Below are 16,566 nucleotides of genomic sequence, written 5' to 3' on the forward strand. Positions count from 1 at the left end.
ATTCGCTGTCGAACAACATTACGCAAATACGGAGTTCGCCGTATTGAGTAAATATTTTTCTCATTTCCAACAGTACGTAGCTCACACCGATATCAAGATCGGTCAACCTCCTGAACGGTATCTTCTTTAGAAAACAATATTCATCGTTGAAATCGTTAATAAATGCTACGGTGTCCATCTTAACATTCCTAGTGCTCACACTCGAATGACAATTGCAAGTGTGATTTACCTTCTTACCCCCTATTTCCACGACAATTTTGCAAAACAACCGATAGAGTTCGTTACGATCGATAACTGTACAGGCGAACAGACTTTCCCATAACACTTCGTATTTATTTGCACGTACCATAGCGTGCATTCTTTTCACGTTTTCAATAATCAATTCGCACGAACATAAGTATTCTGGTAGACCACGACCGCAGTAGTCGAATTTCTTACAATCGAAAGCATGTATTTCATCATTAACATCGTAGTGGGTGGTAAGCATCATAAAACAATATTTGCAAATATACGATGCAATAAACCTCAATTCGTTTACCGAATCGCTAAAAGTTTTCATCGCTGCTATATCGGGTCGTCACTATAGTGAATATAATGTCTACACAATCCATCTACAGTATCTATTTTTAAACTGTCTAAATATTCTTGTAAACCGTCGTGAAGTTCAGCGTAAGTGGCGTCGTAATTGAAAACCACTCTAACCGTATTGAAACTGTGTATGTCTGCGGTAATACTTGTTGCGTGAGGAAACGCAGCAATTGTAAGTTTCATAAGATGACGCAACGTTCTTACGCGACGATTCGGAAAAAATCTAATCGTCCACACCGATGCGGCTATGTCAACGTCCATCGCTAAACTGCGGATGGAATTACACATCGGAAGGTTTTTTAAGGGGAAAAAATAGGTTTACTATAAAACACTCTCCTCACCGTTTGTAACACAATTGATAGTGGATAAATCCAATATCATAACGTGTCACGGGCCTTGGAACCACTACATTCAATAAATGTAAATAAATATCGTTTTTTTTAAATTAAAAAAACAATAATTAGTTACAATTTATTGTATGGGGGTTTAAAGTGTTTTTTGTTTTGTCTACGCGTGTAATTTTGTGTAATGTGTTGTTGTCCTGAAAAGGACAGTTTGGGAAAGACGGTGAGGTGACTAGTTGAAATAGATTTTTATATAGCCAGTCACCGCTTGTCTACACATCCCACATGGAAGGTTGTGTTGTATTAAATACCGTACACAATCTATGCAGAATGTGTGACCACACGGTAGTATCGTTGCTCCTACACGTGCAATCAGACATATTTTACATCGCAGTGTACTGGTCAAATCTTCATCCCGTATAACACCTCGTTCTACTACACATTTCACATTTCTTAATGCCTCACTAAGCGATTCTAAAAAGGGTACATCTGCACCCTTCACACTTGAGATACTACGCACAAAGTTTCTAATACTGGTAACCACTCTTGCTTTAGCAAGTTCGAATGATGTCGATGTTCTCTCACCCATGTTCGTCTGATGTGCAGCTGTGTTGTGAAATGAATGATGTAGTGAGCAGAGCGACAAATATATATATACCTTATCAGTGCTATGGACCCTGTACTTCCTGTTATTTCCCGCTTGTTATTTTAAATTTAAAAAAACGGTTACGTTTCCACACCACCCACGAGGTAGCAACCGTGGCGCGTTGAGATTTTTTTTTTACATGAGGGAAATCTCTCCCCAATAGGCCTACTGTAAAACACTCGAATCTTTTTTTATATTTTTTTAAAGTTTTTTTTATTTTTTATTTTTTTATTTTTTGTTTTTCATCAACATCTTGCAGCAGACTGAGCTCTACAGCGGTATTCGACGTGGAACAACATGTTCAAATGAAAGCGGTACGTTTTCCTTGATGCAGTTTTGACAACGAGTTGAATGGTGATGCACATCCATCCTTTCGTTACACCAACAACATTTTACACACAATTCGTTGAAGGAACAGTAATAACCGTTTTTTGCCAATTCCTCTTTGTTTTCCGCGTTTGTGTTCGCAAACGATCGCAATCGATCGGCTTCTCTCACCAGATCCAACGGCTTTTTACACATCTTCAACCACTCCATGTAGAAACAACCGGTTTGTAACGCACATTTTCCACTCTCTTTGTGCGTGTGGTACGGACAATTTACGATATAATTTGAATTCGGTTTCGGTTCGCCGTCCGGTATCTGACGAACATCGTTATGAAACCGTCGCAAAATTCTACTTTCTCCAACCCTTTGGTGTGTATTGTGGCAAACTGCGAACATAACGCCTTCATGATATCGTCGTTGTATACGACTTCGCCGTAATTCCAATCGATTTTGTGAAAATTCCTCTCCAACCATCCAACCATCCGACCATCCGTTTATATTTAGATGTCAACTCAGACTTTGGGTACGGTGATCGAAAGTGAAGAATCATATAGTTTCCATCACCGACAACAGCAAGTTCTTTAACTATAAACTCACCTCGTTTGCCGAGAAAGCCGTGATACTCGATAACTCCTTCCATAACGATCGCTCATCCGTGTATGAGGATGGCGATATGTAACCACCAACGATGTCTATGAAATCACAATGTTGGTGGGGGATATCCCTTCGTTCCCCTTATCCGCCTTCTTTTTGTCCTTCTTCTTCTGCTTCTTATTGGTCTTGGTCTTTGTGATCGTGTGTTCAACTGAACAAGGTTTATCATAAGATTTTTTACGCGCATTTCTCCTTTTGCGGATCTTCGTTGGTTTCGATTTAACCTCTTTCACAGTCGGTTTCGTAACTTCAGGATGGTGATTGATGTTATGCAAAGAATCGTTCATGAATAGAAACGATTGAAAATCGTCTGGCGAATATACACCACTTCCTTCCATGACGGATGCTCAACAACTACTGATTTGTATGCGTGCAGTCGGATTAAGCCTTTTTATACTTTCAAAGTAGAAGTGGTGGGGGTTACCCCCTCCACATCTTCTTCCTCGTTTAGAGGACTATCATAGTCATCATCACCATGTGCATGTAACGTTATGTTACGTAATGAGATTTTGGTAGCGTTTACCTTTGGTAACACTGTTGTCCTCGCTGAAGGTAATGATGTCGTTACATTCACTATGTTTTTCCTCTTCAATGCGGTTTTGTCGATGTTTACCTTTGGTAATACTGTCGTCTTCGCTGAAGGTAACGATGTAGTGATGTTGCTAACTACGTCAGCAGACAGGTTTTTTGAAGATGATGGTGGTGATACGGTAGCGTTGTAAAAAATGGACAACACCTCCACAGACGATGAATTACACCATACTAACGGTATGTTAACCGGTGATTGTGTAGAAAAAGTCACTCTACACCGTATCGGTTTGATCGTTGTACAAGATTCATGCGAAAAGTCGCCCAGTAACAGTGTTACGATTATTCCAACTGCAATACCCGTTTTAAATATGCTAAATGTTATCAACCATTTCGTAAACCGTCGCCACGTAGCTAATATTTGCTTTTTATCTTCCTCTCCCTGTCCACCACCTAATTGATCCATCTCAAATACCACCGGCATTACATACGTTTTTTCACTATTCCACTGAGCGGAGTGTACGTGACGATGCTATCATGTATAATGAGACAGTAGGCAGTCGTGTTAGCCGGTATATTGTTTTTAGTATCGAAATCGATACGTACATCTACTGTTCCTGTTTTAAGCGATTCGTTCTGACGGGAACAGTCGATAACTATTAACGGTACACTGGTCTTGAAATCCGCCAAACTGTAAGCGGGACATTCGTCCTGCGGTTTGTTATAATACCCGGACCGAAAGCTGGCGAATATTTCATACATCATATTCACATCTCCCTGTAGATTGTCGTACGGATAGTACTGCGAATTCAAATACAGACGAACGTTTACCAACTCGCACATATCGAAGTTCGTCAATGATTTTGTAGCTTTATCTTTTCTGTCGGTCTGTACACCGAATATCACGTATCTCGGTCTCTCCGTTTGCGCACATGTTTTTACCGTCCATGAATGTATGTTTGTTTGTGGTAGAGCCGGATATTCGTGGATCTGCCATGTACGAAAAGCAATAGCTAACGGTCTATCTCGTTCTACTACCTTCAACAAATGCAATCGCATCGTATCGGCAACGTGAACATACGGAATTTTCCACGCTATCTTAGTCAGTTTCAACTTGGAATCAGGCGCCTCTTTTGAAGACACTAATGCGTTCACGTCGTTGGAAGATCTAAGCAAAACCAATTCTTGTTTGACGTTCAATATTATGTGTCTGTAGTCTTCGGCGAAACCCATAAGCATACGCAGCGGTACGTAGAAGCAAAATCTTCCCGTGTTTTCTTCCAAATCGAACTTATCCGACGCTTTGAACTTCCACCCGAAATTTTCCAAAATATTTTCTTCGCTTTTACGCAACGAAAGAATATTCTTTATCGTTGTAGTTATTCCTAGCTTTTGTACGCGACACATTTCCGTACCGTTTATCTCGTATCGTATCTTCGAAGAGAAACGGTATCGCGTTGTTTGTTAACCACGATTCCGTTGCCTTTTTATCGCCTGCTTTAGTAGTTAACGCACCTTCGACCATCAAATAGCTTTTATGCGGTAAAGTGTACAAATCTTGTTGGTGTATCGGAATCCGGATTTCATCGTTGTTGTTGTAAGTCGACGACGCGTACGGTAGATGGGTATGATATTCGTACTGTGTGATCGTGTTATCGAACGAAACACTTTCACCGACGTCCAACATATTCGCTCCTGCCATTACTGTTCACCAAAACTGTAAAACCAAGTTTTCGAAGAAACAACACGTTACGCGATGTTAACGCTTTGGTGTTTGCACGTCGACTGATCGGTTTGCGTGTCGTTTCGCTACTAGTACCAACGCTGTTGTATATTAACCCCATCTATTGGCTTTCTTTTTTACTTCGTTTTCCTTTGTAAATGCAATCTCACCGTAACGGTTTCACCGCGAAAATTAATCGGTTTTCCGTCTTGATCGGTAAACTTTATAGCGATATCGTCTAAGCTCTTCGTATTCACCGGTAGATAGATTATATTCTTCGGCGATTCGATTATTTTGAAACCAGGCGGTACGCTTAGCGTGAATTCATGCAACACGTGTCCCTCTGATCCGTTGTGTAGGAGCCTCGTATAAGGTTGCATTCGACCCGTACGGTGTTCACGTTGTTAATGGCAACTGGCTTCGATGACTCGTGCCATATATTCGCCGTCAGATTAGTTTTCTCGAACCCCAACAACGGTGCTAAACTAACTGTTGATGTCAAATCGATGGCAGCGCTGCATTTAAGTTCGCATTTTAACGTGTTGTTATTCGGACGCATAAGTAAATCTATTTTGCTTTTGTCTTTGAGTTCATTGCTCAAGCGTTTGGCGATATCATCCACTTCGTACGATCCGGTCGCTAGTGTCAGCTTAATCGGTTTTTGAGGTTTCTTTGGTACAACAGTAAATGTGTTGTTGATTCCCTCTTCGACATTTGGAATCGAGTTGTATGTGGTTAAGTTTATCAACGCCAATTCCCAATCGCCATCAGACAAATCCAATGGTGGAAAGAATGTAGCGTGTAAGAACGACGTAGTTCCACTTATGCAAAACATATTTATCTGTAGGCTGACGAATCACGACTGAGAAATTCAAGACCGCAGATAACCGTGTTTATACTCTGTCTGGCGTTATAATTGAAATTTATAATCGAATCGAGTGGAAAATAACATATCAATTCGTTAGGTGGACGCAGATTACCGAAACTGTCGAAATAGTCCACCATCCGTCCACGTTTTCTATAACATACCCAGTGTGTTCCATGACCAGTACTGCGGTCAAGATTAACTATCGCAGTTTCGTTAATCTTCGGTTGTGTAGGTAATGCGTCCAACATGAAGACCCCTCGAAAATCGGTTATATTTAGTCTTCTCGCGTACCACATTAGTTCTATGTTCGATAGCGGTCGCACTGGTATTCCCTTTATTGGAGACGACGACGACGACGGCGACGACGTTTTTTTTTACCGCCCATCCTTGATCCGGTCAAAGGGTAGGGCTTAAGGTATAATCCCTGCCCTGCAGCGCCCGCTTTTCGTTTCATCATTTCGACAAGGCGTTTTATATTATTCCTTTTTGTTCGTCTTCTTCGTCTTCGTACTCTTCCACCGCCGAACTTTGCTTTTAATTTCATCGCGTTTGTAACCGCCAATGCCGTAGCTTTTTCCGCGATACTCGAATCCTTAGCTTTAACTCTTTCCCAAGCGCTATCGGCTAATTTACGATCTGCTGCCGCTCTTCTTTCGTTATCGCTGTACGTTGCGTATGCGATATCGTGTTCTTTATAAGCGACGTCCAACTTGTTTACACCGGGATCGCCTCTCTTTAATCGTTTTTTTAAATTCGTTCCCGGTCCGCAGTACTGATATCCCGGAATATGTAACTCTATCGGTAATAAATCGACCCCTTTGTTTACAACCATACCCATCACCTTTTTGACACCTTTTAATGCTTTATCACCGATATAGGATCCTAACGCTCCTGCAGCTCCTGCTGTTAGAGTTGTTAACAGTCCACCGCCTCGTTTAAGACTGGCTATTCGTTTAGATCTTCTCACCTTACCCTTTTGAACGGGAGAACATTTTGACCTCCTCACTCTTGCCATGTCGGACAGACAATGAACTTGTTTACAACATTCTACCATCTTACATTGGATCCATGTTCGACAATCGTACCATATTTTTATTCACATCATCCGAGACCGGGGGACGTATCATATTTTTATTCACATCCTCATTCTTCAATGTCTTATCAGCGATTGGAGGACGCACCATATTTTTTGTTACATCCTCGTCCTCCGAAACCGGGAGACGTATCATATTTTTATTCACATCATCATTCTTCATTGTCTTATCAGCGATTGGAGGACGCACCATATTTTTTGTCGCATCCTCATTCTCCTTTGTATCTTTACTATTTAGATCTGTGTTTGCGGAATCGCTTTGGTGATGATTGTCAGCAGTTAATATACGCATAAGCGATATTTGATTTAAGTTTCTGTTAGCGCTATCGTTAATGTTTAATACAAATTTGTAAAAATTAAATAGTGCGCGTGTTAAAAGCAAATTAATTATTTGCTTTTCATCGAAAAGTTTTTTTTGTAAATAGTTGACAGTAACGACGTCCGTCTTTTCGACAGGATCACCGACTCTACATATTCGCTTATTTTGGATATCCACAACACCGTTTTTAATCGTTAAAATCCCATTTGTCAATTTGTCTACGTATGACTTTGTAGTGAGATCTGTGCTATTAATTGGTGCACCAGCATTTGCGATAACGCACCCTCTCGCGTTAATTCTCTCATTTGTACCGAAAAGGTTTTTCCGTAAATAGTCGATAGTTACGGCGTCTGTTTTTACAATTGGATCGGCGATATCGCACAATCGCCTATTTGAAAAGGAGAGTGCGTTGTTGTCCATCGGTGAAACCGTCGGTCAGTATTTATTATTCAACTCGCTTTGCTTTACGAACATTTTCTTAACGTGACCGATTGTTGCACCATCATCATCTTCAACAGGCGGTCCGACGTTGCACAAACGTCTTTTTTTGATATCGAAATCTCCATCGGCGGTTTTGTCAAACGTTTCAACAATCCGAGTTGGTGGTGGTTGGGCGGTTGCACTCCCAACGCGAGAACGTCCGAACTTGTCGATACTCATCTTCAGACTGATTAAAATAAAAGGTTCCCTGTACTACCTTCCTTTATGTATCCGCCTTCTTGCAGTTCTTCTACGATTGAAACTATTTCGTTATTATGACCGGTATGACCCGCATGTTTCGAAGCCAATAAAAGTCGCAGTCTATCGCACAGTTCATTCAGATCGTCCCAGTAAACGTAATCCGGTCTAACCGTTTTCTTCGCTCTCATCAACAGACCCGATCCGGTTATTGGACTTTCGTCGTCATGACCGCTTTCCGACGAAAGATGCGTACGAGGAAACAGTCTTTCGATAATATTCTTGTACTTTAACGATCGACTGGAAATTATGCGACCGGTATTTTGACTTTTATGCGCCTCAGTAGTTTCTAATATTTTCTTATAGCTATTTAAATCTTTGGTTGTATAATCTACAGGGTCGTTCAAAAAAATCAATTGATATAAACCTTTGGAACCGCTATACGTCTTGTTGTCGATAACTATTTTATTTCCTTTGAACTGGAGTGGTTTTGTTCCGATCATCCATTGATCGTCAATGTTTTTAACTCCGTAGACGTTGTCTATTTTTTTACCTTTATCCATTACGGTAAGATCCAAGAAATGTTTTGCACGAAACCCCATCGTTTTCGGTGTAGACGGGTCTACAGGTTTCACAAACTGTTTTTCTGACGTCGGTGTTTTAAAGAGTCTTCTCATAACCGTTGGTGTCTCTTCCACCTCCTCCTTTGCATTCTCTTCTTGTTCTTTTTTAACATCGTACTTTTGTTTAAACGATTGATTAAGTTCTCGGAGCGGTTCGACAATAGGCTTAAATTGCTTTTCAATAACTTGTTCCGATTCTGTTATTCCATGCGTAATAGCGCGATGTTTTCGTTTAATCGAATCTCGTATTCTATCGATTTCCATTACCATCTTCGCAGACGACGACGACGACGAGGATGGCATATCGACCTCGTTCTTGTTCGACATCGTGGTTACGAATGATCGGAAAACAGTCGATCACATCACCATCCTAGTTCCACCGATCTAAAGACACTGCATGTTTTTTGGTTCTGCGTAGAAAACGTATAACATCGATTAACGAAACATTCATTCTTGTCGGACGACGATTGGTATTGCACAATTCGCGGTAATATTGTGTCACATCCTGATCGATAGACGGTATCATGAGTTTCGTGCATGTGTCTTTAAAGACAGCAGCCCTTTTTACATTTCCAACCCACAGCGGAATATCCACAACCGTTGAGTGATCGCGTTGTGGTACCTTTGTCAAGTACCGTGTGGAAAGTCGTCTGATCGGATGACGGTCACCTTCCGAATGTAAATGCAACAGATAGCTATTCAACAACCAAAATTCGTCCGGTTTCGCTCCTGCATATTCGCACAATTTTTGCAGCAGATCTTCGTTTTGGATTTCAAACGGTTCACGTCGTTCGTTGTACCTCAATCCGAACGAATCGGCGTATAATCGCAACGTAGGTAGCGCTTCGTTTAGAAATTCGCCAGAAAAGAGCGCCTGCGTCCTGTTGTTCACGATGTCGAACGGTAATCCTCCTCGTCTTATCGGTAATGTTTCCGGTACGTCGTCGGTAAATTGTACTCCGTAAGCCGTGTCCACAAAACATTTTCTACCGTATGATAACGCTAAGCGGTACAACGTTTTTGGCGACCTGATCGGAATAGTTCGTTCCGTGATCACTATACAGCATCTCGCTCCTTCTAGACGACTACCGTATTCCAACATGTGTATGTAAACGTTTGTGTTGTCCATAGATGCATGTCGGTTTCGAAGTTCCAATAAAGGCTTTTTGTACACGAGCGGAGAGGGTCTAAATCTTGAAATAAAGTTCCATCCGTGTCGAATTGTGGTGTTGAACATGTTTTTATCGTATATCACCAGTTCGATTGGCATCTCGTATTTGTCACATTCTTCTAAAAATTTTAACCATATACGCTTATTGAAAATCGTACCTTCGCTAGTAATCATCAACAGAATGACCAACGGATAGTCACGATTCATTCTTTTTACATGTCGCCAACATCGTCGGTCTTTATTTTCACAGTAGTTCACTTTACGACAGACGTAGTTACCGCAAAACTTCTGACGGTCGCTAAAATATTTGGAACACAAGTTGTTTTGCGGTTTTTGCCTAAAACGTAAGTTGAGATCGTCTTGTTTGAATATAAGAAGGAGATTTGCGTTGTCCCGTACAAGGTGCTTCCGGACACTGGAATATGTCTGAGTCAAATAAAAGCTATCGATGTTGTTGTGTCGCCCCATCGCAAAGTACTTGCGAATATTATGTTGCTTTTCGCAAGCTACATCGTCGAAAATCATTATCGAGTTCGGTTCCGCTTCGTCGGCCGCCATCACATGATCGTTTTCTGAGTATGCAAAAAAGCCGATCTCCGGGACACCAGTCATAACTTGTTCTAGAAACTTATATTTCGGTTGGTACAGCGATTTAGTAAACACGTAAATATTTCTGAATCGTAAACCGTCCGGTGAGGACAGCAAGTTGAATAGGACATTTGTTTTTCTGCAATTAGACGGTCCTCAGATAATACATCTGATTGTATTCGGTAGAAGAGGTCCATGACAAGTCCTTTTTCCTTCTCCACACCCGGCTCCTGTATATTCGTCGAAGTTTTCTACCGTAATATTACCGACCTGTTGACGTTCCAACTTCATGTTTATGACTGATCGATTCACTACACCAAATCCGCCTTATGTATCCAACTGTTGCGTTTTCCATCGAACCCTTGCCACTTTACAAATAGCCTATCGCCTTTTCTTCGTAAGACTTTCTCGACTAAATACACATTATTTGTAACGTTAGTTTTAGTGAGCTCTTCAGCGTAAAATTTACCGCTCACCACCTCACCGTGAACATCGATCAACGTGTAAGTACACGGACGCGTATTATCATGTACCTTATGTACGATAAATATTTCATTCGTCCAATTCGGTAGATATCCTTTGGCGAATGTCTTTTTAAATTTGCTTATACGCACTCGATCGCCGACATTGTATTTCGGTAAAGTAGGTTTTCGATAGAGTACCGTATTTACCCGCTGTAAAACAGCGACTTGGTTTCGCTTATTTACATCTTTCGGTTTCATTCCGATAGTGTGGTGACTGGTGTTGTTGTATTTTGCGATCAATTTCGGTAGTAATTCTAACCACCTGTAGGTCCCTTGTTCGGTAAATTTTCTCCACATCATCGTTTTCAGTGTTCGATTAAACCGTTCGACTATCGACGCTTTTTTATCCGAATGTGTGGAATAGTGATTTATATTGTACGACTGTAATAGTCGTTTAACCGACGGATTGTAAAACTCTTTACCCAAATCGGTTTAAAAATGTCGCATCTTGTGTTTATCCAATATGGGTTTGAGGGCTTTAGCGATCTCCGTACCGGTTTTTGTTTTAATCGGTACGGCAAATGCTAGTTTAGAAAAACAATTTATCATCGTCAGTATGTAACGATAACCTTTGTTCGATTTAGCATACGGTATCATCTCAACAAGGTCAGCTTGATATAGGTCTGAAATACCTTTAAGTTCAACGCGTCTTGTGGGGTAGTTTCGACGCGCCTGTCGATGGAGCTCTTTAGCTATTGACGCCTTGACGTTCATTGGTGTACTGACCGTATTTCGTGTGTGTTTGTTGGATAGGAATAGGAAGAAAAAAAAGGATCTTTATTTCTTTATTTTTTTTTACCCGCCTCACCGCTCTTATATCCCGGCCTTGGCACTGGCCGTATCGATAACAATGATAAATCATTAATCGATCTGCACATGTGCAGATCGGTTAAAGATTTAATGTGTGATCGATTCGGGGCGTTTAGGGAGGTCCTGAAAAGGACCGTTTTACATAAAGGGTCGTTTTACATTTTAAACGGTTACCGAAAAAACGGACAAGATGGCATACGCCGTGTATGTTCCACATACGGATTGTCTGTCTCTTCCCATTTAAACAAACGTATACGACAATAGTCACATCTGACCACATCGTCGATACCTTCATACCTGAATCCATGCATAGCTAGGATCAGGGGGGAAAGTAACGGATTGTCCATATGTGGCCATAAGGGTGTATAAATCTTTTTGTTACCGTTTCTATAACCCTGTAAAATGTATGGACTCTATGATAAAAAGAACGTTCCATTATGATTGAGTGTTAACGCAAGAATGAATAAAGTTTCGAATAATATTTTTTATCTCTTATAAAATTAAGTTTTTTTATTTTCCAATTATTTTTTATCTGAATGCAAGTTCCGAAAATAAAATTTATACAAAGAGTTGACTTTGTAACCGCGATTAAATTATCGTATGCAATTTATTTTATTTTCCAATTATTTTTTATCTGAATGCAACTTCCGCTGATAAGTTATATAAAATTTAATAATTATTTCTTTAAATTTAGTTTATTTTCATAAATTCATTTATTGTTATGTGCAATAATTATTTCTTTATTATGAAATGCATTACGTCTCTCTCTTGATGATAATAATTATATTTGTTTGTTATAAGAAGTTTTATCAAAACCGCATAAATGTTATCGCTCACACTGCAATTAAAATTGTATTTTAATAAAATTAATTGGTAACTGCGTACTTGTTATCGCTAACACTGCAATTAAAAACAATACATAAACTAGATTGATAAGATTGCAGTTTACTTAATAATTCTTTTTTGTATAAAATTAATTGGTAACCGCATACTTGTTATCGCTGACACTGCAATTAAAAAACAGTACATAAACTAAATTGATAAGATTGCAGTTTACTTTTTGTATATATATAAGTATCATTCTGCATTCAACGTTTCAAATGTCATCATTACATATTGAGAGTGTGTTCACAATGACATCTTATACAGTTCAACATGAGATTGATGAATTAATGATCGCTTTTCGGGACCTTATGGTAATAAAGTACCGAATACTCAGAAATGTATATGACCACTCGGAGGTCGAACACGCGGCGACTGATTTATCAAACGCTATAGTGAGGGCAAGAAGACGGGCAATGCTTTTAGCCGCACGTTTTGATGCACCGCCTCCACCGTCATCACCATCTCAGCATCATCAACAAGAGGTTGCAGAATCCGATGGGTCCGCGACCGATTTCAATCCACACACCGACGACGATGACAACAATGATGACCAACCACCGTCATCGCAATTACCTGATGATGAATTACACATTATTCAGGAAATTGTCGATGTTGAAGGTGATAACATTGAACATAGTGCCAATCACCGTGTTCAACGTGGTCATTAATGTCGTCGTCGACGTATTCTGGTATGTCGTCGTCCCGAGATCACAGACGTGGATAGTAGTTCAACACCACGACCACGACGACCTCATTGTAGTACTCTAAACAGAGTTCTGCAACAGGTCGTCAACGCTAATTCAAGCCAGTCGGACGAGGTCGATGATGGTAACCCGACAACTGACAATGTCCGATCTGTTTAACAGAATCAGTTACTGTTGAGTTGTCGGGTTGCGGTCATCGATACTGCGAAGAGTGTGTGAGGAAATTAGCAAGATATAGCAGGAATTGTCCCGTCTGTCGACGAGATATGTATGGATACCATCAGATTAGAGAGGGAGACGACGACAGTAATTGATGTAAGTAATTATAATTTTTTTTAAAGAAAAGTCATTTATATTATTTCATATTTTTTTTTACATTAATTTTTTTGGAAAAAAGTGATTCATATAATTAGATACATACTTTGTCATATTTTTTAACAAATAATTTTTTTCACTTAAAATAAAAAAAAGTCATTTATATTATTAGATATATACTTTATTTCATATTGTTTTACATTAAATTTTTTTGAAAAAAGTGATTTATGTAATAATTTTAAAAAGTCATTTATATTTTTTACATATAATTTTTTTTCACTTACAATAATTTATTACATAATGGTTTTATTTTAAATAAAAGAAAGGCAATATATATCCGCATGATAAAAAAAATTAACAATAGTCATGATCGTGGGCTATTAGGGTTTCGTTTACGGTTCTTGGTCTACAATAGTCATGACCGTGGGCTATGAGCACTTCGTTTACGGTTCTTGGTCTTTTTTGTCGTTATTGTTGAGTGGGAGTTTACGTTTCTTTTTGTTTATACTGTAATGTCCGTATGGAACTGTGTTGATTTTATTTTCTAATATGTAACGTTTATCGTCGTAAGGTGAAAGCGATTTCTTTGACTTGTTATTGGAAAATATATTGTGCAAAATGCTTATGATTCCGTACGCGCTTGTATACGTAACGGAATCATTAAAAAGCCTTTTTTATACAGATCGTGTCTAAGATCCTTTGCAATGGATACTCTAGGAATACCTTTTGCAACATTCTTCTTCTTGTTGAAGTCGAGAATGCTATACATCTTAGCACAAAGTCCGACAAATTCACGAATAGCTTTTCCATTCATTTCGTCTTTGAATTTACCAAGTTGTTTCTTATTGGTATTACTAAAACATGCGTGATCGCGAGGGTAATCTGAAGCATCGAACCGATCGATATCGTGAAGAATATCGTTGTAAACGTTATCGGTCACGATATGATACATCAGACTGTCCGTATCGGTCATTAGAAGATTTATATTATGACCGTACTTTTCCACCATGTAGTCATAGTGGAATTCGTACATGATCATTTTGCTAATGTCCAATACGGTAAATCCGATGTAGATCGGACGATTGAGAAATATCTCCGTTTTCTTCAGAGTTACCCCAACGACATCCTCGTTATAGATGTACCAAGCCTTAAATCTCGGTTTTGCAATCACCTTATCCAATTTACGTTCGTTAGTGACCAGTTGGAAGTCTATTCTGTTTCGTACGTTTTCTAAGGACTTGCCGTACACCGCGTTGTTCATCAACTTAAAAAGTCCTTTTCAAAACTGTTTCGTGCTTGTGCACGCTTTTCAGTATTGAAGTCGATGTACGGTTTCAACCAAGGCGACTGGGAGAATTCCAGAACTCTGTGAATGTTTTTCACTTTCAGTCCTAGTCGAGTGTACAACTTTAGGTTTCTGTAATGTAAAACGTATTTTTGTTTGTCGTACAATGTAGTCAATAATTTCTTTACGGGACATCTCTTTATGTCCTTCAAATAGGGGGATAGCATATCATCTGTTGGTACTAACCGTTCTGGTGCGAGAGGGTAATCCTTGTGACGATCGTGCAATTCTTGTGGATACTCAAGATCCACTTCTAAGATGTAGCCCTTTTCACCACGATCGCAAACGCTGTTAATATCGAGATTGTCAATCTCTTCAGTACTCAACCACCTAAAATTAGCGTGTGGCAAGGGCTCAACCATGGCTATCCCGTAAAGGTTGTTGCAATCGTAATATTGAACCCAGGATGTGGGTTCGGATGGGTCATACTGATCTGGAATGTTGGGATTGTTCGCCTTGGCGTACCTGTTTGAAATCATGGCTACACCGCCTCGTGTTCCTTTTTCGACAAACAGATGCATACCTATGTCAGTCAACAGTTCCAATTTTTGTCGGGTAAATTTTAACATGGCATTCCACGTGAAATGGGGGTTGGAGTAAAAGTGACAGGGGTCCAAACCGTAATATTGCATAGACGTACTTCGGAAATTTTCAAAGACGTCTGCCAACAATAATACGTCGCTAAGAAGATAAAGATCGTGGTAATCGCCTAACGTATTGCAGTCAAACGATTCCCACACGTTTTGAGCGTGGACGTAATCATCGTCCGTTATGTTCTCTCTTCTTAGCGTACTGTAAAATGCCGTCTGCGGTGGAAGTTGGGTTTCGAAAAACTTGTTTATATGGGTCATGTACTCGTACGGGTAAACGCCTTTACGGATTAAACAATCTCTTTTCTCGGGTAGCGGGTAACAGTTTGTGAGACGTTTAAATACGGTGTCTTTGTCCTGACAATATTTTACAAGATTTTCCACAAGTTTTTCGAGCGATGACGAAAGAAATTGTAAAGAGTCCAAGAACCTCAACGGACCGACAGACAGTGACTGTAATCGCTCGGACGTGTTGGCGATACAGTTTATTTTTACATCGTCCTTATATTTTCCCAGAGCTTGAACTATATGATGACTATCGTAACCGCGGAGGTTACGAAAAAATACCGGAATATGCTCGGTGCGCTTACAATTTAAATTGCACTCGTTATGACATACACCGAGAAACGGTCCTGTGGTATGCGAGTGATGACGAACACGATCGTCGTTCAACTCACAATGACAAAGAAAACACTCGGTAGCCCTTTGAAATGTTTCAGTGTCTTCGGGAGTCATCACCATCGGTTTTTCGGTAATCATAATTTTGTGCAATCTATCGGCGTGGTCGAGCAATTCATCCAACATCTTTTCAACGATATTTTCATAATCGGTTCTCGCTCGGTAGATTACAGGACCTTCACAAATCTCCCCTTCCTCGTCGACGATTACATATGCGTAACCGGACGGAAGATGATGGGCTACCTTATCGGTAAAACTAGTGTTGGGTTTAGGGGTGGCAGTGTCCATCGGATGTACAAATGATTCAGAGTCTGCATACACCGTATACGGAATGCGTAGGGTGGACGAGTAGTCCCTGAACTTCATCACGCATTCCTTTTCTTTAGCGGGATCGGGTACTCTTATCCTTTGTGCACCGTGTCGCTTACACTCGATCAAATGTTGGTTTAGGTTTTGTGTAGCGACAAGTGGGTCTGATGAACTGAAACGGTGCAAACAGTAAGGGCAATATTGGCTGCTACCGCCATGTTTTGTAAGACCTGAAAGGAGACGAGATAGCCCGTTC

The sequence above is a fragment of the Lycorma delicatula genome, chromosome 4, assembly GCF_047948215.1.
Source record: "Lycorma delicatula isolate Av1 chromosome 4, ASM4794821v1, whole genome shotgun sequence".
Classification (NCBI taxonomy): Eukaryota; Metazoa; Arthropoda; class Insecta; order Hemiptera; family Fulgoridae; genus Lycorma; species Lycorma delicatula.